Consider the following 25,396-nt stretch of genomic DNA (forward strand, 5'->3'; position numbering starts at 1 on the left):
AGACAAATCAGTTTCTCTCTTGTATTTAGTATGACCAGAGATTGGTGCTTATGTGTATGTTTCTCTGTGAAGCAGTTAATAGTCGTGGTTCTTAAATTAATATTTATTTGTGTACCATGGGTCACTTTGAGAATCTGATGTGAGCTCTTCCAAAAAATACACATGTGCACAACGTTTGCATACAATTTCATGGAGTTATTGGGTCCCAATTCCAGTAGAATTATTGGATCGGTGGGACCCAATACCTCCATAAATCTCAGCTAAAGAGCCCATGGGATTTCACAATTAACTCTTAGTCACTTTTTTCCCCTTTTATGGACAGTCCTGAAGTCGGAGAGAAGGTAATATTTTAAATCTGTTGTTTGGGACTTGGAAAGAGTTTTCTCACATAGAAACATTATGTTAATGTGGTTATATTCCTAAGCTATCCTACAGATCCTATTCGAACCATCATGTAGCCTAGGGGGATGGTGCCAGTACTGTACTAGCATTTAATAACCTTCTCTAAAAGCGATTCTTATTTCAGGGAGCATGTCAGATTACCTGAGAGAAGGTTTAGTTCCCTCTCTCTCATCACCCATGGACAGAATCCTTTTCCCAAATCTGTTACGTCCTTCTGGGGGGCCATGTCATCCACCCCCCCAACTGAGACTCACTTCTGTAAGGATTTCCGTTACTACTGGGATTTCTGTTACTAATCCTCTGATGTGTCGGCTGGAGATAAAAGGTGGAGACCCTCTGCTTTATGATGCTCTCGTGAGGCAGTGTCTTGTGAATTCTGAGGAAGGTATCACACCAGCAGTTTACCTGCCCTCCCCCAGTCTTCTGTGTCATCCTTTGTGTCCCGTGCACACCGTGTGAGCAGGACTCTGCTACAGGCTAGGGCAGAGGTGGGCTGATGTGAGGGTTGCATTGTGGAACGTTGGAGGTGAAGGCTCTGACACAGGCTAGGGCAGAGGTGGGCTGATGTGAGGGTTGCATTGTGGAACGTTGGAGCTGAAGTCTCTGACACAGGCTAGGGCAGAGGTGGGCTGATGTGAGGGTTGCATTGTGGAACGTTGGAGCTGAAGTCTTTGACACAGGCTAGGGCAGAGGTGGGCTGATGTGAGGGTTGCATTGTGGAACGATGGAGCTGAAGTCTCTGACACAGGCTAGGGCAGAGGTGGGCTGATGTGAGGGTTGCATTGTGGAACGTTGGAGCTGAAGTCTGACACAGGCTAGGGCAGAGGTGGGCTGATGTGAGGGTTGCATTGTGGAACGATGGAGCTGAAGTCTGACACAGGCTAGGGCAGAGGTGGGCTGATGTGAGGGTTGCATTGTGGAACGATGGAGCTGAAGGCTCTGCCAGGACTTCCCCATCTCTGAGGTGAGTCCAGGGGGAGTGAGGTTTTGGGTGAAGAAATGCCCCTTTGGTGGCTCCTGGCCTGGCAGTCTTTGTGGCTGTGGCCAGCTGGGGGTGGCACGTCGGGGACACAGAGGGCTTCCCCGTGTCTTCCGGAGTGTAAGTCACAGTGTTGGCAGTGGAGGGTAGAAACCCATGAGGATGACTCCTGTGGGAACGCAGCACTTGCACGAGACGGGTGTTCCTTGGGGACCTACTGGGTACTGGGCGTGTTGGGCCGGGCCACTCACCTTACGAGCAGCTTGTAAATCGGATGAATGCGTGTAAGGAAACTGCCTTTGCTCAAAATTCAAAACACTAGTTGAGCTTTTTGAGGACAAGTCTGCATTATCCACTCCTAGGGCTCATCATGGGGCCTGGCAAGAGTGTTCTCACCATGTGTAACGCCCATGGCAAGTTTTAAATCGCTTAATCCTCCAACAACCCTCCAAGGTGGTCTAATTTAGTGGTTAGGCCCACAAAGCCGGCACAGTCAGACAGCAAGGGTTCAAATCCTGATTTACTTGGAGTATGTGACCTCTTTTTTTGGTAAAATGACACATCTAGAAGATTTAAGGCTTACTTCTGCTGCAACCCAGTAAGAATTAGGAAAATAAGTGTTTTATGCACAACAGCCATTAGATAGATGCCAGTCTAACTAATTAGGCTTATAATCAAATTAGCTTATTTGTTTCTTGAAGTAGGGCAGAATTTAAAATTCACTCTTATTGAAAAATTATGCACTGAAATTTCTGACCCAAAACTCACATATGTGAGAACATAGGTTTTTGGTTTTTTTTTTTTAACATTTATTCTTTTATGTCTGGAAACTAGAGCATTACCCTCAAGTGAAGAAAAATCATCAGATATCCCTAAACGTTTTGGGGCACCAAGCTGTTCAGGTGTGTGTTGTGAGTTGACCAGAGAAAGGCCACATTTCGTGTCATCTTTTCCATGTTTCACCCACGTGATGATGAGAGGAATGTTGGATACTGTTGCTGTTGGGGACCATTTGGTTGTAACCCAATTAGTAGGAAATATAAAGTAAGTAAATGGATTTTAGATTAAACATCTCTATATTAGAAAGAAATATTTCTTCTGTATTGATCTTCTTATATTCTTCCCTTGAAATATTGAACATATTCAGGGAGAAACAGGGACAGGAGAGAAGCAGATCCCTTACCTTTCTTGACTTACCTTATTCCCTTGCAACGAATGAAAGTATGTTATTTGAAGTGTTTTTTATAAAATTAGATTATGTTATATAAATGTTAAGGGAAAGGGTGACCATGAGGAACGAGTCAGCAAAATGAAGGAATAATTGATGGGTAAAGAGAGAAAAAAAGTGGGAATAAAATCATTTAGATAATATTCGAGTAATTTTATGTGTGTACTCACTCTGTTTTGTCATTTTAACTGTAGACCTTCCCCTTAAACAATGGGGAGGGGAGGGGGAAAGGGGGTTAGAAGAGAAAAGAGAGAAGAAGGGGTGGAGGAGGAGGTTAAAGGGGGAAAAGAGGGGAAGGATGCCTACCTTGTGCCCTGGGCTGCCCCCCATAGCCCAGGAGTTGTATGCGGGGACCAAGTCCTGGAGACTCTGCCCTGGGCTTATTAGCTGCCTGGGCTGCTGACGCAGGCCAGAGTGTGGTCCCCATCTTTTGAAATAATTCTTAAAAATTTTGCCCTTTCTAAGTGATTATTTTATGTGTTTATTGTGGTTTAATATTCTGTAATTATTTTACCCAAGTTGTGGCTGCAGGGAGATCTGTTGTTAGTAGGTCTGCTCCTTTGGGCAGTGAGGTAATTGAGAGCTTAGTTCCAGAACAGACCTTCTTCACTGGATTTTCCTTTTCATTTGATAAATAGTATATTTTGTCTTTGAAAGAAGACTCTCCTACAAGGTTGTCAGTCTGTGACATGTAAGGCAAAGATGGAAGGTAGACAGATCTGCACTTTATTATTGGTGTGACCGTAACCTTCTTCGCCCTCATCTGTAAATAGTGGATTAGTGTGAGGATTTGATGAGATCGTCCATCTAAGCATAAAGTATGGTGCTTGGCAGATTGTTAGCACTCAGTCAGTGAGAGCTGGTGGAAGAGTGGGCTAATATGGATGGCTGCAAACCAAATAGTAAAGCAGGGGTGGGGTGCCTCTCGTGCCCTGCTACCTGCCTTATCCAAATCTCTTCTTTACCTCAAGTACTTTCCCTCTTAGTACATCTGTTTTAGAAAAAGCTAGGGTTTGGGGGTCAGAATCTATGGGGGAGATAGATTGGCCGTCTTGCCTTGGAGTCCTGCTGGGTCACTTGAGCCACACCCTCTCTACACACCCCTCCCTTGTGGTCTGTGGGTTGATCTTGGGGCCCAAAGGCCTGTTTTCCTCTTCTCCCACACACTCCCCTCGCAGAAAGGGTGTCTGTGAAGACTCAGCACACTCCTGGTCCTCAGTTGTACCTTCACTTGGATTCGTGCTTGGAGGATAGCTTTTGAATTGTCCAGTTTGCTTCCCTGATTTAAGAGAAGGGGCACCCGCCACAGCCCCTCCTGGTCTAGCTGCATCAGAAGCCACATAGCGAGAGCAGGACTTGGCTGGGGGCCCAGGTCAGCCTTGGACTCCTTGGTGCACTGGGATGTTTTGCAGATGCCAGCGGGTTCCCCTTGGCTGTTAGACTGTTTACTTTTCTCCACCTTATACTTTCAGATATTTGCTAGTTAATCCCCATGAGTTAGGAAGTTAGGATTTATGCAGCAGTAAACTAGCGTATACCCAGTGCCCAGGGGATACTTCTAGCAAGGTCAATTTTTAAAAGTTTATGTGACTGAGAAAAGTAAACATCGTGGAGCTTTTAGATGATTGCTTAAGTTACTATTATATCCATATGTGTAAACACTGTTTCCTTAAAATACTTGGTTAGGATTTTTTAATATAGCTTTTTCTCCAGAAAAAAATTAATATAGACTTATATTTATCAGAGCTAAAATTACATTTGTTTAAACAGTTTGCTTAATTAAAACTCATGTTTGTTGGTGAGCAGACGTCTTTGGCTTTTTTCCAGATGTATCTAAATTTTAGTGCTCTGGTATTTCAGTTGTATGACTAAGCCTGTCCTTATTTAAACTGATTGTTCAGGCAAGAATGTTTTCCTTTTGATTCATCATTCTGCAAAATATATTTAAGGATGAAGCCCAGTTAACACATTCACATCTGCTGCCTCTACAAGATTCTTCACATGCTGAATATATTGGATTGTTTACCTTGCAAATTATGATCTCTAGGTAAACTATGGTTGTCAGAAAAGATTATGTATTATTCTTTAGCATAATTTAAATTATAGTACTAAAACTTGAGCTGGTTGTTATTGAAAATACCTGTGACTTCAGTTAGCTGAATTTTACCCAGAGAGTTGTTCTAAAATATAAAATTGTTGGCCTTCTTCTATTATTTACAGTATTCATTTATGCCCATTCTACCCATGGCACTTTATAAACTAGAGGGTCTTAGGTCACTATTTAATTTTTGTTATTCCTGATCACATGCAGTTCTGTCTTGCTGTCTAGAAATTTATGAGCATATATAAGAGATGGCACCCAGATCTAAGTACCAATGATGTAGCTTTTGCCTTGCTCTGAGGAAACAAGAAGAAAGGAAGCCCTTTATTTTCTGAAGCACTTTAAAGATCAGAAGATTCCTTTTTAACTCATTGTTTGCCTGGGCCCAGAATTAGAACTTGAGCTGTGAATGAGAGGCTACACTGAAGAGGAATAATTTAAGGGGATGAAAAATTTTTGCAAGATTGCAGTCTGGAGAATTCATATAATGTGCTTTACTTGTGTTGGATCCATCTAACTAACCGTTTATGGTGGAAATATATTCTTCAGCACTGGTTAGCTGTACTGTAAATGTATTAATTAACATTGTGTAATTGGATGTTTGGTCTGAGTTTTACTTTATTGATACATAAATGCATTTGGAGAGGAAGAGGCCCTGGATTCCGTACTGAACCACACCCTCTTAGTAACCTGCTTGGTTACCACCTGGGAGATACCCAGTTGATGATTACACTTTTATCTCTGTTCCATCTTGTCTTTGGAAAGCTTGATTTACTTACAGCATAGACATCCTTTGCACACATTGTCAAGGCAGTGACTTCATGGCCCTGCTGAATCAATCACACTATTCTTTGTTTTGTGATTTGGTGGCTGGGAGGAAATGTAAATCCCCAAGCTGAGAACACAGTGATAACTTTTAGGGAATAGGAAGAAATCTCTATTTGCTCTGTGTTCTCGACCATTGCATACTTCTTCAGTAATTTTACCATCTGTGGGCACAGATGAGAGAGGAAAATTTTTGAAGCATCGGCTTTATAAAGGGCTAATGAAAAATACCTTTTCTGAAAGTATAATGCAGGTTGTGGTTCTTAAAATTGGCAAATAAGGTATTTTTTCAAGACCTTAGACCTATACATGTGATTCTTAAACTTGAGCTGCATCAGAGCCACTTGGAGGGCTTGTTAAAATAGATGGTTGGGCCCCAGCCCAAGGCTTCATATTCACTGGATCTGGGGTGGGGCCTGAAAATTTCCCATTCTAATAAGTTCCAGGAAGTTGGGTTTCTAACAAAAAGCTGATGCTGCTTAGCTGGGGCCACACTATGAGAGCACCTGTCATAGATAAAATGATAAATATTGTAACGAACCATCAGTTTCATTTGATATAACCAACAAATATTCTGATAATGTTTAAAAAATAGTAGTAGCTATTGCACCTCTACTGTATGCTATGTTCATTAATTAATAATTAATAAATTAATAATAATTAATTTATTAATTGATAGTTACAATATTAATACTATTACTACTACTACTAATAGCTGCTAATATTATTTGAGAGCAAACCACATGCGAGGCTGTCACTTTCACGTCTTAATGTATTTCTCACAACAGTTCTTATGGACAGGACCTATTTTTTTTTAATTTATTTAATTGAAGTATAGTTGATTTATAATGTTATGTTAATTTTTGCTGTACAGCAAAGTGATTCAGTTTTATATATATATATATACACACACACACACACACACACACAACCATACATTCTTTTCATATTCTTTTCCATTAAGGTTTATCACAGGATATTGAATATAGTTCCCTGTGCTATACAGTAGGACCTTGTTGTTTATCCATCCTATATATACTAGTTTGCATCTGATAGCCCCAACCTCCCACTCCATCCCTCTCCCACTCCTCTCCCTCTTGGCAACCGTGAGTCTGTTTCTGTTTTGTAAATAAATTTATTTGTATCATATTTTAGATTCCACATAAAGTGATATCATATGATATTTGTCTTTGTCTGACTTACGTCACTTAGTATGATCATCTCTAGGTCCATCCATGTAGCTGCAAATGGCATTATTTCATTATTTTTTTATAGCTGAGTAGTATTCCCTTGTATATATGTACCACATCTTCTTTATCTATTCATCTGGATCCTGACTGTTCTTAATCCCCACGTTACAGATGATGAAACTGATGCCCAGAGAGGTTCCATAATTTCCCCAGGTCATATAGCTAATAATTCTCAGGATGTGTATGGAAAATAAGGCTAAGAGAGAGTACACCTGTCTGAGGAGGAAGGGAGGATGACACCCCAGTCTGGCTGACTCTGGATCTTGTTCTCTCTCTACTGCACTAAATTTTTAAGGATGAATTTAGTGATCAAAGCTAAAAGGGGAAGCTGAGCTTATGACATGACGTTTAAGTTATTTCTGTTGTGTTGTAAGAGATAGTGTACGTAGTAGAGGAAGGGTTGAAAGCTTTTGGAGGAAATGTCTGGTTAAAGGCTCAAAGTGTAGAATTTAGAAGCAAATCAGGTTTTTGTAAATGTGAAAAAATAGTTGACTTGGTAATCTTGACAACTTCAAGATTGTAAGAGATAACATAGAGTGTGAAGTCACCTACTAGTATGTAGGTGACTAGTAGCTTGGGATTGAGAAACTCTGAATATCTTCTCATCATGAAGAATAACAATTTCTTTGTGATAAAATTCCTCATCAATAAAAAAAGGTCCAGAATAACACTCAGTTCACTTTCAGCAGGGCTGTGTTGAGCTTTGGTGTAAGCAGGGCTGTATCTGAAATACAGTTTAGAAAGTACTGTTTTCATGCAGCTTCCTGTTTTGTTGGAGACATTAAATACATTTGTGTAAAACCATTACCAGTTATGCCAGGCAGCATAGGATGAAGTGCCAGAACGAGTAGGAGACAGTAAGGGTTTTACGAGGTCAGAGCCAGGAGACTTGGGTGGCCCTGAGTAGTCAGGGACTGTGACAGGGTAGGGACGTTGGCTTAAGCTGGGTGCAGAGGAGGGGGTGGGCTGGGGCCGTGTGCCGTGCGCCTGATGTACTGGACCACTAGGGTTTGCTGGAAGGAGACCAGGTTGGATAGAAATGGTGACGCCACACCTGAAACTAACACAACATTGTCAGTCGACTATATTTCAGTAAAAATTAAAAAAAAAAAAAAAAGAAAGAAATGGTGAAGCCGGGTAAGAAGCAGATGTGATGGGCTAGCCAAGGATGTCATTGGAAGTTTTTGAGGACAAACGCAACGTAACGTAACTGGCATTTTAGGAAGAACTGTGAATTTCACACATAGGCATTAAGGAACTAGAAGTAACTATATTGTGAATTCTATGACGGCAATGACTGTGTTTGCTGAATGAGGGAACCTACAGGGAGGGGACTACAGGGGCCTCTCTCTCTTAGTTCTTTCCTTTGTTTTGTAGCAGGTACTCAGATGGAGTTGGAGAATGCCTGCTGATCAGATTATAGGTTGGAGGGATACTTAATGTAATAAATAGATCAAGAAAGCTGGACCTCTAGTCTCATCAAAAAGACAGAACTTAACGGTGGAAAATGTAAAGTTCTGCTCAAAGATTGAAAAATTTCCCTGTAGGACACAGAAGGTCTGGTGGGGCAGCGATTCATGCAGTCAGAGCTGGGGGGTCCTGCTGGCTGCAGATGGACAGCAGTGATGCACCTGCATGCAGTCGCAGGCCGTCTTAGCAGAGCTGAATACCCTCTGGTCAGCCCACATCCAGCGTGTTTTGTTCAGGTCATGACAGTGCGTTTTAAGGGACAGTCAAAAAGAAAGTGACCACAGGAGGCAACCATGATGGTGAGCGTCTGGAAACCATCTCTCGGATGAGGGATGACAGAGACAAGTGGGGAAGGTGGCTTTGAGAAGAGAGGATTACAGAGAAATGTGTTTTCAGATATTGACAAGGTAGTCATATAAGAAAGAGTGCAGTTTGGGGTTTATTTGATCCAAAGATTGATGAATACTTTCAAGTTTGAAGATTTAAATTCAGTATAAAACCTCTCTCTAAACATCCGCAGTGCCCAGTAATAGGCATTCAGTTGAGTGTTTTTTGATCTAAGGGTATATTATTAGTTTCTGATGGCTGCTGTAACAAATTACACACACTCAGTGACTTAGAGCAATGAAGCCTATGCTCTCACAGTTCTGGAGGGTAGAAGTCTGAAATCATTTTTTTCTGGGCTGAAATCAAGGTGTTAGAAAAGCCATGCTCCCCCCAGAGGCTCTCGGGGAGAATTCCATCCTTGCTTCTTTCAGGGTCTGGTGGTTCCAGCATTCCCTGACTTGTGGCCACACCATTCTAGTCTGCCTCCGCGATCACAGCGCCTCCTCCTGGTCTATGTGTGTCACGTTCCCAGTACCTCTCTCTATTTTTATTTTTATTTTAAAAAAATTATTTATTTATTTATTGTATTTTATTTTATCTTATTTTTGACTGCATTGGGTCTTTGTTGCTGCACAGGCTTTCTCTAGTTGTGGCGAGCGGGGGCTACTCTTCATTGCGGTGCGTGGGCTTCTCATTGTCGTGGCTTCTCTTGTTGCGGAGCATGGGCTCTAGGCGCATGGGTTCAGTAGTTGTGGCACATGGGCTCAGTAGTTGTGGCACGCGGGCTCTAGAGCTCAGGCTCAGTAGTTGTGGTGCATGGACTTAGTTGCTCTGCGGCATGTGGCTTCTTCCCGGACCAGGGCTCGAACCCGTGTTCCCTGCATTGGCAGGCAGATTCTTAACCACTACACCACCAAGGAAACCCTCCAGTGCCTCTCTTTTATAAGGACGCTTGGGATTGGATTTCGAGCTCACTGGGATAATCCAGGATAATCTTCCCATTACAAAATTCTTAACACATCTGCAAAGACTCTTTTCCAAATAAGACAACATTCAGTTTCCAGGGATTAGGACTTGATATCTTTGGGGCCACGATCATCCTATTACATATGAACTATTAAAACTGCCTGGTGTGAAGTCAACCATGGCTTCATGGGACAGGCACTCCCCATCCGTTATGAAATTTCCACCAAAATCCTGTGGAGATGTAGTTAGAGTCTATCAGAGATGGAACAGAAATGGTTCATGCATTGGTTGGAGGGTTGACTAGGTGGTGTCAAAGATGCTTTCCAAGACCAAGATGATACAATCGTATCATTTGTTTAGAGCAGTGGTCCCCCACCTTTTTGGCACCAGGGTCTGGTTTCATGGAAGACAGGTTTTCCACGGGTGGGGTGGAGGGGGGATGGTTCAGGCGGTAATGTGAGTGATGGGGAGCGATGGGGAGTTGCAGATGAAGCTTCGCTCCCTTGCCCGCCGCTCACCTCCTGCTTTGTGGCCTGGTTCCTAACAGGCCGCAGACCGGTACCTGTTGGGGACCCCTGGTTTAGAGGACAAGATGTGCGAAATACTAATTAACAGAGATAGACCAGAGATTTATTTTTATATTTTTAAATTGTTGGAAATAATTTTATGCTTTAACAAGTTGCAAAAGTAAAAATAGTACAAGGAATCCTGCCCTGGTATGCCCTTTACCCAGATTGACTCTTGCTGACATTTACCCTGTTTTCTGTATCATGACCCCGACACGGTGTGCGCGTGTGTGTGTGTGTGTGTGTGTGTGTGTGTACTTTTTTATCTGAACCACGTGGGGGTAAGTTCTATACCCCATGGCCCTTTCCCCCTCAATACTTCAGCATTTCCCAAGAGTAGGGATGTTTTTTCATAACCACACATTTACCCACTTCATAAAGCTACGCTGCTTTACAGTCTGTTTTCTATGCCCCAGTTTTGTGGTTGGCCCTTTACACCATTTCCCCAGGGCAGCGTCCAGGTCATGGTCAGCGTTGTATTTAGTTGTCATGTCTCTTTATTCTGCTTTAACTGGGAACAGTTTCACAGCCCTTTTACAGACTTTTATGACATGAGCATTTTTGAGGACTACAGAGCAGGGGTTTATTTATAGAGAATGGAGGATGAGTTAATAGTAAAATATATTTTGAACTTAAATTTATTTTATGACAAGAAGACAAACCTTTTTTTCCTGGGGAGAGTCATTTAAGTAGTTACAAGTGATTTTAGTGTTTTTTGATATAGTAGTGAATTACCTTTTCAAATTAAGAACACCAAAATTTGACTGATTTCATCAGATAACTTTAGTTCCATCTTGTGGTCAATTATAATTTTTCGTCCTCTTGATTTCCTTATTGTTATTATTATTACTTATGCTCCAAACACAAATGTTTAGGCTGTGCACGTCCTGGACGGGATGCATAACGTGGGTTGTCTGGTTGAATCCTTGTTTAACCAGTGACATTTGGGAAGCTCAGGGAACACCGTTACCTGCCCAGCGTGAAGGGGCTGGAATGTGGCAGAGCTGAGGGTCAGTCCTTGGTCCTTCTGGGGCCACAGAAAAACTCTGTCATCCTGCCCCATTTTGCCTCAGTAGAGTCACAGGGCTAAAGAATGATCAAGAAATGAAGACACAGAAGTAGGCACTATGCTGAGGTACGTTGCTGCTTTTCTCAGTTCTCATCTCTCCCAACATTACTTCAAGTCTTTGCCATGATGGTTCAGCCATAAATTTTTATTTGCATTCTTATCTAATCAATATGCTTTGCAAGAATTTAGAGATATAGATAAAAGTATATGAAAAAGCCAAGCAGCATTCCCGAAGGTGACAGTTTAATCAGAGAAGGGCACTGACTAAGGCATTTTTCAAAGAAAAAATTACACTTTGATCCGCAGCGCTGACATCTCCTAAGTCATGTTATATAGGGCTTCACCTCAGCACACGCGTTCTGTAGTGGGTGGATTTAAGCAGAAGACTTGGCTTGTTGTTTATACTGGACTCCAAGCCGCATGAGGGCTGCCCTGTGTTTGTCTCACTAAACAGGGCCTCTCAGCCCCAGCACAGTGCCTGATACACTGTTTCCCTCAGATCCCTGAGGAATTTTTTGCTTCATGAGTGAATCTGAAACCAGATGAAACTTTCCCTCCCTAGTTTATAATACAGAACTATGACTACTGTGATGGGAAAGTAAAAAGTGTTGCTTTGTTGGGAGTGAGATAAAAGTTAGTCTGGAAGAAAAATAAATCTGTGATGACTTCCTTCTTTCAATGCTGAAGATACCTACTGCGCTACAGGGACAGAAACTGAGGCCCCAAGTCAAACAGGAGTATCGTCAGGACCACGTTTTGATCATCCTTTTGAGGCCTCTGCGTGTTCTTTCCATGGCACAATTCAGTTTCTCCATTCGTGTTGGTAGTAGGAAGTTCACTCATATTAATAGATGAGATTAATGTATTTATCTAAGGTTAAATACATATAAATAAATAAATACATATAATAAAAATATAATAAAAATAAATTAAATACAAATAAATAAGAATACACATAATAAAAATATAATATAAAAATAAATTAATTAAAGGCATATAAATAAATAAGTAAATAAATAAATTAGCTTTGCCATACTTACCTACCGTTATTTTCCTCAGTTCAGAATTTAGCAGAGTATTGGCTAGAGCTAGATTTTCCTCACTTGGGAATTCTCTAATAATATACTGATAATATTAGTAGATTCTCTGTAGCCTTACTGCAGGTAGGGAAGGAAGAAGAAATCTTTTCCTTCTCCGCTTCTACGTTCTTGGTTGGGCTGTAGGACAAAAGACAGATTAATAAGAGAAAAGCATACAGATGTGTTTCATAAGAGTTTTATGTGATCCAGGAACCTTCATGAGGAAATGAAGACCCAAAGAAACCGTTAAACCTGAGTGGTTTTTTTTTTTTTTTTTTTTAATTTTTAATTTTATTTATTTATTTTATTTATGGCTCTGTTGGGTCTTCGTTTCTGTGCGAGGGCTTTCTCTAATTGCGGCAAGTGGGGGCCACTCTTCATCGCGGTGCGCGGGCCTCTCACTATCGCGGCCTCCCTTGTTGCGGAGCGCAGGCTCCAGACGTGCAGGCTCAGTAATTGTGGCTCACGGGCCTATTTGCTCCGTGGCATGTGGGATCTTCCCAGATCAGGGCTCGAACCCGTGTCCCCTGCATTGGCAGGCAGATTCTCAACCACTGCGCCACCAGGGAAGCCCCAAACCTGAGTGTTTTTAACAGTAGATTTGATGCAGAGTAGAGGGTCCTGGGAAAACGTGACAGGACAGAAGGGTGTGAGCTGAGAGTAATAAACTGGGGAAGCTTAGGAAGGCCTGTCTGTTCAGATTCCTGTCACCTGCAGAGATAAGGATGCTCCTTTCCTCCAGGTACAGGGAGGGCACCTCTCACATGAGGGTCTCATGACCTGCTCGGAGGAGAGGCGGGTGGGGGGAATGACAGAGCCCTGCCAGCACCTGCTGTTTCCCAGCTCCTTCAGCTTAAAGAAGACATTCAGTCTGCCCAGGTGCCCTGTTTGGGGTGGTGTATCCTGAGCCCTGTCATGCAGGTGTGGTTAGGTTTCTTTGAAGGTTATCTAAGATGCTCCTTTCCATAGAATCTAACAGAAAGCCCTGTTTCCAGGCCCTGGTCAGTGTTTGCTGTGCTGCAAACCTGAGGGAAGATTCAGAAACTGGTTTAAAAGGGGCTGATAAGGGAGACAAGTAGGAAGCAGAAACCAGTGATGAGAGAGCGCAGAGGGTCTGTGCTCTGCAGGGTGGGTGGGGGAGAACTTGACACAGAAAGTGGGCGGGGTGTCAGGGCCCACGATGGCTCACATTGGTCTGGCCTAGGAGGTTGGAAACAGTTGCCTATATAATACAGTCATTTGATCTTAACGTGATATAGAAGAGATGTCTGTGTGTGAAAAAGGGAGAGAGGGACGGCTTCAGAGGGAAGCCGTTGAAGCGGGGAAGACTACTGTGTACGTCTAAAAGTGCTGAACTAAATGCCGATGGCCTGGGCTGTGGATTCACAGTGCTACCATATTCTGACGCTGATGTCGGCTTAAAGAATTTCTTTTTTTCCCTTCTTCCAGTTTTATTGAGGTATAATTGACGTACAGCCCTGTATAAGTTTAAGGTGTGCAGCATAATGATTTGACTTGCATACATCATGAAATAATGATCACAATAAGTTTAGTGAACATCCATTGTCTCATACAGATACAAAATAAAAGAAAAAGAAAAAAGTTTTTTCTTATGATGAAAAGTCTTAGGATTCACTCTTAACAATTTTCATATATAACATACAGCACTGTTAATTACGTTAATCATGTTGTACTTTACATGCCTAGTACTTATTTGAGAGTTTTGTTTAATTGAGATGATTGACGTGTGGTTATAGGCTCAATTCAGTGCAGGTTTTTAACTGTTCTTTTATCTGTTAGGGATTCACATGTGTATTAAAGCTACACCACCCTAAGTGATCATGAAGGGTATGAAGCTGGTAACAACTGTGGAATCTAACAAACCTAAGTTTAAAGATGTGCAAATTTGGTCAAGTAACATGACATTTTTAAGGCTCTGTGTCCTTAGTTGTAAATTAGTTATTTACATTTACCTGACAGGTCAACTCAGTTACTTTATAATCTTGAAAGTACAAACATACAAACAAATATCTCTCTTATTGATGATTTCCCTGAGTCTTCACGTGCTCTTGTCACTTCACGTGAATAGTTCCCCTCAAATGACATGTTCTAAGGAGTTTTCATATCATTGGCTCAATTTATATCACATTAGTCTAGGTTAATGTTTAATCTTTCACTTATGATGTATTCATGTAAGACGTTCACTTTTTTAATTTTAATTTTTGTATTTTTTATTTTTTAAAATTTTATTGAAATATAGTTGATTTACAGTGTTGTGTTTCTGCTATACAGCAAAGTGATTCAGTTATACATATATATATTCTTTTTCATATTCTTTTCCATTATGGTTTATCCGAGGAGATTGTTTTTGGTTCCCTGTGCTATACAGTAGGACCTAGTTGTTTACCCATCCTGTATATAATAGTTTGCATAAGATGTCCACTTTTAACAACTTTTTTTTTACCTATTTTATTTTCAATTAAAAGAGGGATACGTTTCACAAACGAAAGTAGCAAAAGATCTACCTTTTTTTAGGATTTTCCAATGAGATGTGTATGATATGGTATACAGGAAATACAGAGCATTACTAAAGTGCTGTTGCTTGATATTTACGCATGGTATTGAGATGCATTTGTGACAGAATCAATAACTGAAATAAATGTAAGAACATCTACCAACATAACATGGACAAGAATATATTTTTATTTTAATTACTTCCTCACAATGTATTTTATTCATTCATTGCCAACATTTTCAGATTCCATTGGAATGAAAGCAAAATTGATCCAGGAGTATGCCAACCTTTAAATTGTGTGTCCATTATAGGGGTATGGGAAATGATATTTATTGGCAATCCATAGGTCTTTTAAAAGTTTTTTAAAAACTTAAAAATATTTTTTTGACTGCGCCGTACGGCATGCGGGATCTTAGTTCCCTGACCATGGATAGTTCCATGCCCCCTGCAGTGGAAGCACAGAGTCTTAACCACTGGACCACCAGGGAATTCCCCCCACATGTCTTATATTAGGAACTTTTAAATATGTTATTTTGTGGCTTTCTTACCTGCTTAAAGAATTTCTTATCAAAATTGTTCAAGTACTCTTGTTTGTGATTTAAAAAAAACTCTCACGGAAATATACTACTAGTTTTCAAATAAACTTTAGGGACACCGTGGCATTCGTGATCAGATCGTTTTTTGATACTATAGGTTTACACAGTCCTTCACATATGTCAGTCATTTTTAGAGAACTCCATTTCCCCATGTGGTTGAACTAGGGTACAGGGCTGCCCTCGATGCAATCTAGTGCTTGTCCTGATTTACGGATGTTAAGAGCTTAATTAAGTCCTGAGATCAAGGAGCCGTAACACACTACAGTGGCCCCCCCACTCCCACAGAGGTGTAGGTTTCAAACATTGCTCCGTTTCTCTGTTCATTTCTTACACTCCCCCCGCCGTTTCCCCAGGGGCCCAGTGCGTGAGTGTGTCCTCCTGACTCTCCACGTTCCATCCTGGACTCCCAGGGCAGCTGGTCTCTGTGAGGGTCTGGGGGAAGCCCTGATGGAAAAGACTGATGGGCACCAGATTCACTGCAGTGCATAAATATGTCTCTGGTGGAATCTCAGACAGGCTGGAGGAAAAAAAAGACACCTGGGGGCAGGGCGGGTAGGAAGGCAGCATAGAAATAAGCTAGTCATGCCTGGAGTCTGTCCTGATGGGTAGTTTTTCTAAGCTAGTCCTACTTGTTGCAGCATCTTCCCTCACTGTGCTGTGGAGCCCAGAGGAGGTGGTGCGGTGTGGTGGTTGAAAGCACGGGGCCCTGGACTGAGCTGCTTGGGCTCACATGCTAGAGATGTGTGACCCTGAACCATTTTTTTTTTTTTTTTTTGGATTTATAAAAACCTCTCCCTCTTTTTATTTTTAATTTTTATTTAAAAAATTTAAATTGAAGTATAGTTGATTTACAATATCGTGTAAGTTTCAGGTATACAGCACAGCGATTCGGTTATACATGTATGTGTGTGTGTGTGTATGTATGTGTGTGTGTGTGTGTGTGTATAAAATTAACTTTGAACCTTTCGAAGTTTCTGTTGTCTCATCTGTAAAACAGAGAATAGTGCCCTCTTTGGAGACGTTTAAGATCATCAAAGAGCTTCAGGTTTGTACTCCTCTCTTCCATAACAGTGGCAGTGGTGGTCCTGATGTTTGTGTTTTTATGGGTTTGAGTCATATTATTGCCTATATATTGACAAGAGAAGACGGCTAGTATGTACAGAGGTAGTGTTTTTTTTTTCTATTACGGTGTTGGATGCCAGTTAGACAGTGAACTCTAAATAAGGGAGTGTGTCTTTCATGGTCTGGCCGAGGCCCATGCTAACACCTTTTTCCTTCCTGTGGGTATGGCAGTTGAGGTGAGATGCTGTGAGTGTTGGCAGCCCACTGGATTATTTGTGTGCTGTCACATCCCTGGTTGAGTTCAGCCCGGATAAAATAATCCACAGAGCAGTGCTTTAAAATCTCCAAAAAACAGTACTACTTAATAAATTCTTAAAGAATAGTGGGGCTTCCCTGGTGGCGCAGTGGTTGAGAATCTGCCTGCTAATGCAGGGGACACGGGTTCGGGCCCTGGTCTGGGAAGATCCCACATGCCACGGAGCAGCTGGGCCCGTGAGCCACAATTGCTGAGCCTGCGCGTCTGGAGCCTGTGCCCCGCGACGGGAGGGGCCGCGATAGAGAAAGGCCCGCGCACCGCGATGAAGAGCGGTCCCTGCACCGCGATGAAGAGTGGCCCCCGCTTGCCGCAACTGGAGAAAGCCCTCGCACGAACCGAAGACCCAGCACAGCCAAAAATAAATAAATAAATAAATAAATAAATAAATAAATAAATAAATAAATAGATAGACAGAGACATTTCCAAAAAAAAAAAAAAGAATAGTGTAAAAATTCCATTTCTTAGATTTAAGTACAGTTATACCAAAAAGATATAATATAGGTACCCTGACAGTTTCTAAAAGTAGAAATGTTTCCTGTAGATCTGTTGTCCAAGTGAATGAGTTTCAGGGTTATCCTTTTTTGAATCTCACAATATGTAATTGTTCCCAAATGTTTTAAACATCTAACTCTTATTATACATAAGCTTAAAAAACTTAAGAAGCCGTATTTGCAGACACTTTGATGTTACTGAGCATTGTATATAACAGAACAGTTTTTAAAAGTCAAGGTATAATTGATGTACAATGTTATGTAAGTTATAGATGTACAAAATAGTGATTCACAATTTTTAAAGGTTATACTCCATTTATAGTTATCATAAAATATTGGCTGTGTTCCCTGTGTTGTACAGTATATCCTTGTAGCTTATTTATTTTCTACATAACAGTTTGTACCTCTTAATCCCCTACCCCTATCTTGCCTTCTCCCCTTCCCTCTCCCCACTGGTAACCACTAGTTTGTTCTCTACACCTGTGAGTTTATAAAAGAGCAGTTTTAATGTTTCTTCTTGGTTGTTAAATTCCAAACTTTTGTCTTGTAAATTAATTTCTGATTAAGACTTTTCTTGCTGGATTTAAAAATTAATTTTCCAGAGTTGACAAGATCAAATAAAAACATTTTTTTTTTTTTTTTTTGCAAAGAGCAGCATTTTTCAAATCAGGTTCCCAGGGACACCAGTGTTGTGAGATGCCTTGTGGGGATAAAAAGGTTTCCTTTGCCAAGGGTTTGGAAAGCAGCCTTCCCAGATTGAAGAGATTTACGGTACATATTAGCATATTAAAGACTGAACTTCTGTGGTAAAGAACCCTGTTAAATCCAGTGTTTCACAAATTCACTTGGTCAGGGATTCTTTTTATCAAAGAATATCTATTAACATCCCTTTGAGAAATCCTGCAGGAGAGTTTTGGAAATGACTGCTTTTAAGCAAGTTTAATTAATTTTGTGTTAATTCGAATCCCAGATTTGGACAGGATCTAGTTAATTTGGTTGTCATTGCAGGAATGTTTTCTCACAGCCTTTCTTATGGGTCATTGGTTTTCTAATTTATAGATAACTTACACTTTTGGTCTACTTGAGTTGTAGCTGAGCTATGTCTTTCATTGCCCAGAATTTTCCTATTATAACTCTCACCCTCTTATCTTGGGACAGCCCCTCAGTATGGTATAAAACACATAGGTCAGCTCTTAAATATGTGAAGAAATTATTTTGTCCCTTTCTTAAAACTTTTCTGTCAGTCAATACTTCCATCTCCTTTATTTCATTTTTATATGATAGGATTTTTATGTCATACCTTTCTTTTCTAGCATGTTCTGTTTGAGTTTTTACTTTTGAAATTGTTAAGACTCTTGAGTTGAAGGCAGAAAATGAGTTGAAGGAAAGTCTACCCGGTAATCACAGCTGTACAACAAGAGCTTGGGCCAAAGTTATCTACTCCGTGGGTCAACTCCTTTTACGTTATGTTATCTGTGACCTTCCACCTCCCTACCTTAGTACATGTTGACCTGTTTACCTGTTTACTTACCTTTGCGACCTTTACGGATTTTTTCTCCTTTGTCAAAGGATAACTCCTTTAGTCTTAACCATTTTCCAGTTTTTCTACAAAGAACAAGTATTGCTTTTATTTTCAGAAAAGAGCAAGATAATGTTATTTTGTAAATCTTAGTCTTTTCCATTCTGAATTTGCTATGGGAAGGGAAGGCAATTGGATAATTCATCTCCTTTGCAGGAATGGCCTGATAATGACTAATGTGTTGCTATTCTTAAGGGTATTTGTGTTTCAAATATCTTGGTGGTAGTTCTGGTGGGAGAGGTCTGCAAATATGGCCTGAGGGCCAAACCAGGCCACAATCTGTCCTTTGGTACAGCCCATGAGCTAAGAATTATTTTTACATTTTTAAAGAATTGAAAACAAATCAAAAGAGGAATATTATTTGGGGACACATGAAAATTATATGAAATTCAAAATTCATTGTCCATAAATAATTATACTGAACCCAGCCAGAGCCATTCGTTTATGTATTATTGTACCACGTGACCCTTAAAGCCAAAAATATTTAACGTCTGGCTAGTCACAGAAAATATTTGTGGAGCTCTATCTCCGGGTGAGGTTTTGTATATATTTAGGGTAAGGTTTTGTGTGTATTCACTTTCCTCCAAATCCATTTGTGAAGATGGCTTTCTTTTCCTACATGTAAGGCCAGCTATGGTTCTGTGAATGTAGTTTTATACCATAGCTGCATTGACCTGAAACAAATTAGACTGCCAGATATTTCTCCAGCAGAGATGGTTTATTCAAGATCTGCAGACAATTGCAGTTCAGGGTCTGCAGCCTTGGGGAGCCACGTCCAAGTCCCCACATGGCAAGGGAGGGAGCTGCTCTTATAGAGTGGAAAGGAAGGTGGGAGGGCTGTAATTAACAAAGAGTCCGTGGCTTTTCATTGGCTGAGCCTTCGCCAGCAAGGAAGATAAGCCTTTTTCCTGTTGGGCTCTGCTGTCATCACAGGGCTTGAGCGCTCCCCCTGCTGGTGTCCTGACTCTATTTAGTTAGGTTTTTGTTTATTAATTTTTTTGCATCTCCTTTGCTGAATGTGCTTCCCTCTTTGATTTACTTAACAAAATGGTATTTGAAAGGGCCAGCTCAGTACATTGCTTTATTTCTTAGGCAAAATTTTCTTTCTGTGATAATCCTCTTTGAGTCAAGATGTAGTCATGAAAGATATACCCACTTCAAATAAGAGTTTAGTAAGTAAGCTGATGGAAAGCTGAGAAAATGTGTCCCTTGTCCCTCAAAATTAGATCTGTTTCCCAACTAGATCACTGGGTAGCCCTTTAAATTTGACTATTCCATTTACTCTTTGCTCTTCTAAGATAGATTCTCCTTTTTTGGTTTAGATGAAAGGTTTTGTAGTGGTTGACATTGCCAGCTTTTCCAGCTTTATTAGTATTATGATTAGTCCTTTTATTTAATTAAATATTAATTGATTATATTTGGAACTTTTTTCAATAAATACAAATTATACATGCTTTTAAATGTATTTCTGTTGTGTGTACTTCCAGATTAGAACAGCCTGACATCCTGTCCTATATTCTGGGCACTGTTATTAATTCCTGTTGAATTGTGATGAGTGTAAACATGTCCCATGTGCAAACATTTCTGCCACTCAATAACTCAAAGGGAGTGTGAGTTAAATATTTTTAAGAGCAGCTTTTAGGAGATATATTTTACATACCATAAAAATCACTTGTTAAAAGTGTATAAAATTGAATGATTTTTAGTAAATTTATAGAGTTGTGACATCATCACCAGTCTAATTTTAAAGCACTTCCGTGGCCCCGAAAAGAAACACTGTACTCATTTGCTTTGTTCTTCCCATTCCCCTCAGCCCTAGGAAACCACTGATGTCTCAAGAGATTTGCCTTTTCTGGATATTTCACATAAATAGAATCATTATGATATGTGTTTTTTTGGCTCTGGCTTCTCCCACTTAGCATTGGGTTTTTGTTGTTGTTTTGCTGTTGTTTTTCGATGTTTGCCCATGTGGTAGCAGGTATTCATTCTTTTTTATTGTCAAGCAGTATTCCATTCTATGCATATATCACGTTTTGTTTTTCTGTTTAACAGTAGATTGACATTTGGGTTGTTTCCACTTTTTGGCTATTATGAACAATGCTGCTATAAACATAAACATACAAGTCTTTGTATGAACACATGTTTTCATTTATCTTGGATATTCATCTAGGAGTGGAATTGCTGGGTCATTTGGTAAATCTAGTTAACAGTTTAAAAAACTGCCAAACTGTTTTCCAAAGTGGTTGCACCATTTTGTATTTCCACTCGCAATGTGTGAGGGTTCTGGTTTCTCTAAATCCTTGCTAATACTTGTTCTTGTCTGTCTTTTTGATTTTAGCTATCGTGTTTCTCTAACAAGTAATGACATCGAGCCTCTTTTCATGTGCTTATTGGCCATTTGTATATCTTTGGTGAAGTATCTGTTCAGATCTTTGCCTATTTTTTAGTTGGGTTATGGGGGTTATGTGCCCTCTTATTACTGAGTTTTCTTTTATCACTTATGCTTTTGGTGTCATTTAATTTATTTATTATTTATTTATTATTTATTTTTGGCTGTGTTGGGTCTTCGTTTCTGTGCGAGGGCTTTCTCTAGTTGCGGCAAGTGGGGGCCACTCTTCATCACGATGCGCGGGCCTCTCACTATCGCGGCCTCTCTTGTTGCGGAGCACAGGCTCCAGATGCGCAGGCTCAGTAGTTGTGGCTCACGGGCCCAGTTGCTCCATGGCATGTGGGATCTTCCCAGACCAGGGCTGGAACCTGTGTCCCTTGCATTGGCAGGCAGATTCTCAACCACTGCGCCACCAGGGAAGCCCTGGTGTCATTTATAAGATATCTTTGCCTAAGCCAAGGTCGCAAAGATTTACTCGTATCTTTTCATCTAACAGTTGTATAGTTTTAGCTCTTATATTTAGGTCTCTGATCCACTTTGAGGAAAAGGTCCAAATGAATCCTTTTGCACATAGGTATTAGTTTCCCAGCGTCAGTTGTTGAAAAGATTCAACACTGAATTGCCTTTGTTCTTTCGTCAAAAGCCAGTTGTCCATAAATGTGTGAGTCTATTTCTGGATTGGGTTCCATTGATGTATATATTTTTACCAGAAACATTTTTTAAAAGATTCTTTACTAAGTCTTGAAATTTGATTTATATGAACACCATTCTGTCATTGGTCATTTATCAGACCAATTTAGATGGGTCAGGGGGAACACTTAGAAGACTTGGTGTTCAGGAATGGCAGTCTCCCTCTGCGTGTTAGTCCTTCAGCAGCATTTATTTAGCTCCAGCTGTGTGATAGGGCACGATGCCAGGTACTAACTCTCACAGATGCCGTGGTGGGCCTTGCAGGCAATGACAAATCCCCTGCTGGGAAGTAGGTGGTGGAGTTCATAATTTTATTTCCTGAGTTTCTCTTTTTTCCCCATCACTGGGCAGGCACTCAGGGGCCCACAACCGAGGGCAAGGCTAAGGTCACAGGCAAAGTACAGATGACTAATCTTTTATTTATTGAACAAAACTTCTTTGACAGTCTGCTGTGTGAAAGGTAATGTGCAAAGCATGAGGCATTTATAGTGAGGCCCTAAGACACAGCTCTGTCCTTTTAAGGGGCTTCTGCTTGTATATATCATATACGTAAAACTATTCTTTAAGGAAAATGATGATCGGTGTCTTGGTATAAACCAAGGAATGTGGGAGGGCAGAAGACGGAAGCCTTCATGGTTTGGGCAACATTAGAGCTTGACCTTGAAGGAAAAGTAAGATTCAATAGCCGGAGGAGGAGTGGGACAGAACAGCATTTTGGGTAGGAGGAATAACCATGAAGCAAGCAGAGAAATACAACCGACAGTGGGGGCTTTGAGAATATGACCTCAACTACTCAGCCAACATTCCTTTCAAATTCTCTTAGCTTTTGGGACTGGACATGCAGCTGTCCATTAGGGCATTGGGACCTACATGTCCTGCAGTGTACCCACAGCTGTGTCCTGGGTTCACCTTTGGAAATGTGGCCCTGATTTGCTAGGTGGTACCTGGCTCCAGCCTAGTCTTGGTGAAATGTGTCTGTTTAAAAGAGAGGATGCTCAGAACAGGGGCTGGAGGGGAAATAGTGTCCACTTAGATTTTAGGCTTTAGTATGAGATATACATGGGCATCGCCTGTGATTCTGGTCGTGAACACCTGCGTGGAGTAGCTGTTGAGCATTTGTGGTCCATGAGTCTCTGTCGAGCAGATTGGCATCTGGAAATTTGGCAAAATTGTAATGTCATTTAGGAGATGATCACTTTTTAAAAATTGAAGTATAGTTGATTTACAATGTTGTGTTAATTTCTGCTGTACAGCAAAGTGATTCAGTTATACATATATATATATACCTTCTTTTTTTAATATTCTTTTCCATTATGGTTTATCATAGGACATTGAATATAGTTCCCTGTGCTATACAGTAGGACCTTGTTGTTTATCCATTCTATATATAAAAGCTTACATCTGCTAACCCCAGCCTCCCACTCCATCCCTGGGAGGTGATCACTTTGAAGAAATTGATGGCATCTTTGCAAGTTTGAATCTTCCCACAGAATATATAATTCTGTAGCAGAGATTTGTTTCAACAACAGCATATATAACATTTGTCAGAAATTTTTTTCATTAAGTAATTAATGGAATAATCCAGTATTTATGATTCCGTCCAAACATATCTGTTTCCTAGGTATGTTTAGCAGTGGTTTTAGTTTGGAAAATATAAATCATGGTACTGGGGGCCTTGGAGTTTCATCTGGATTTAAGGAAACATTTTAACAGACAAGAGGTTTTAGGCATTAGCATGGATGAGAACAGAGGCAGAGGAATTGCATCGTCTGGGGGTGTCTTTAAAAATAGTTTCCATGTTCATCTCCCCATGGCAGTTGTCTTGGTCATAATCCCGGGTTATTTCAAAGGTTTAATGAGGAGGATGCAACCAGTTGTTCTCAGTTGTTTACTTGTAAGGACTTGAGGACATGGACTTATGTTTAATGAAGGGTGAATTAGTTGCATGTAAAGTATCAGAGAGCATCATGGTATTGTTAAGGCCTCAGAACTATACAATGAGCTCCTGAGAGACCCCTGAGATTTTCCATTCCTTGAGACTTCAAAAGACGTGAAGCAACCACTTGTGTCATCCCCCTTTGGAAGTCTCTCGCCCAGTGTTCTGAAAGGGACACGGGAAGTGCCCGTGTTGGTGTGATGAGAAGGCAGCCCTGCTCGCCGGCTCCCCCGCCCTGGCGCCTTACCCACAGTACCTGCCCCACTCCCTGCACGAGGGTCCTGCTTCCTCCCCAGCCTGCAGCCTGACTCATCTCATAACCATTCCAGCAAGTGGCACACACATGGCTAGTCATCCTCCGTGACGGAGATGAAGTTAGTCCTTGAGGGCTCAGTTGGTTCTTGGCTTTTCTGTGTGCCCTGTGATTGTGCTTCTTTTTGCTATAAACAGCTATGTTGTAAAAGGTATTTTATTCTTTTAAAAAAAATTTTTAATTGAAGTATAGTTGATTTACAATATCATGTTAGTTTCAGGTGTACAGCACAGTGATTCAGTTTATATATATATCTATATATATATATGTAGATATGTATATTCCTTTTCAGATTCTTTTCCCTTATAGGTTATTACAAAATATTGAGTACAGTTCCCTGTGCTATACGGTAGGACCTTGTTGGCTATCTATTTTTTTTTTTTTTTAAAGAAATTCACGTTCTTTTATTTATTTATTTATGACTGTGTTGGGTCTTCGTTTCTGTGCGAGGGCTTTCTCCAGTTGCGGCGAGCGGGGACCACTCTTCATCGCGGTGCGCGGGCCTCTCACTGTCGCGGCCTCTCTTGTTGCAGAGCACAGGCTCCAGATGCGCAGGCTCAGTAATTGTGGCTCACGGGCCCAGTTGCCTCGTGGCATGTGGGATCTTCCCAGAGCGGGGCTCGAACCCGTGTCCCCTGCATTGGCAGGCAGATTCTCAACCACTGCGCCACCAGGGAACCCCTTGGCTATCTATTTTATGTATAGTAGTGTGTACATGTTAATACCAACCTCCTAATTTATCCCTCCCCCACGCCCTTTTCCCCTTTGGTAACAGTAAGTTTGTTTTCTATGTCTGTGAGTCTCTTTCTGTTTTGTAAATAAGTTCATTTGTATCATTTTTTTAGATTCCATATATAAGCAACATTGTATGGTATTTGTCCTTCTCTGTCTAGCTTACTTAGTATGATAATCTCTAGGTTGCTGCAGGTGGCATTATTCCATCCTTTTATATACACACGCACACACACAACACACAACACACACACACCCCATATCTTCTTTATCCATCCGTCGATGGACATTTAGGTTGCTTCCATGTCTTGGCTATTGTGAATAGTGCTTCAATGAACATTAGGGTGCGTGTATCTTTTCGAATGATGGTTTTCTCTGGATACATGCCCAGGAGTGGGATTGCAGGATCATATGGTAGCTCTATTTTTAGTGTTTTAAGGAACCTCCATAGTGGCTGTTACCAATTTACATTCCCAACAACAGTGTAGGAGGGTTCCTGAAAAAGGTATTTTACA

General features: G+C 40.9%; 1 protein-coding gene across 1 annotated transcript in view; it reads left to right on the forward strand.

Moving 5' to 3' along the window:
* The window catches only part of LOC103018155 (dystonin), a 489,012-nt gene that overhangs the window by 213,510 nt on the left and 250,106 nt on the right, over positions 1–25,396 (forward strand).

This window comes from Balaenoptera acutorostrata, chromosome 10 (assembly GCF_949987535.1).
Source record: "Balaenoptera acutorostrata chromosome 10, mBalAcu1.1, whole genome shotgun sequence".
Classification (NCBI taxonomy): Eukaryota; Metazoa; Chordata; class Mammalia; order Artiodactyla; family Balaenopteridae; genus Balaenoptera; species Balaenoptera acutorostrata.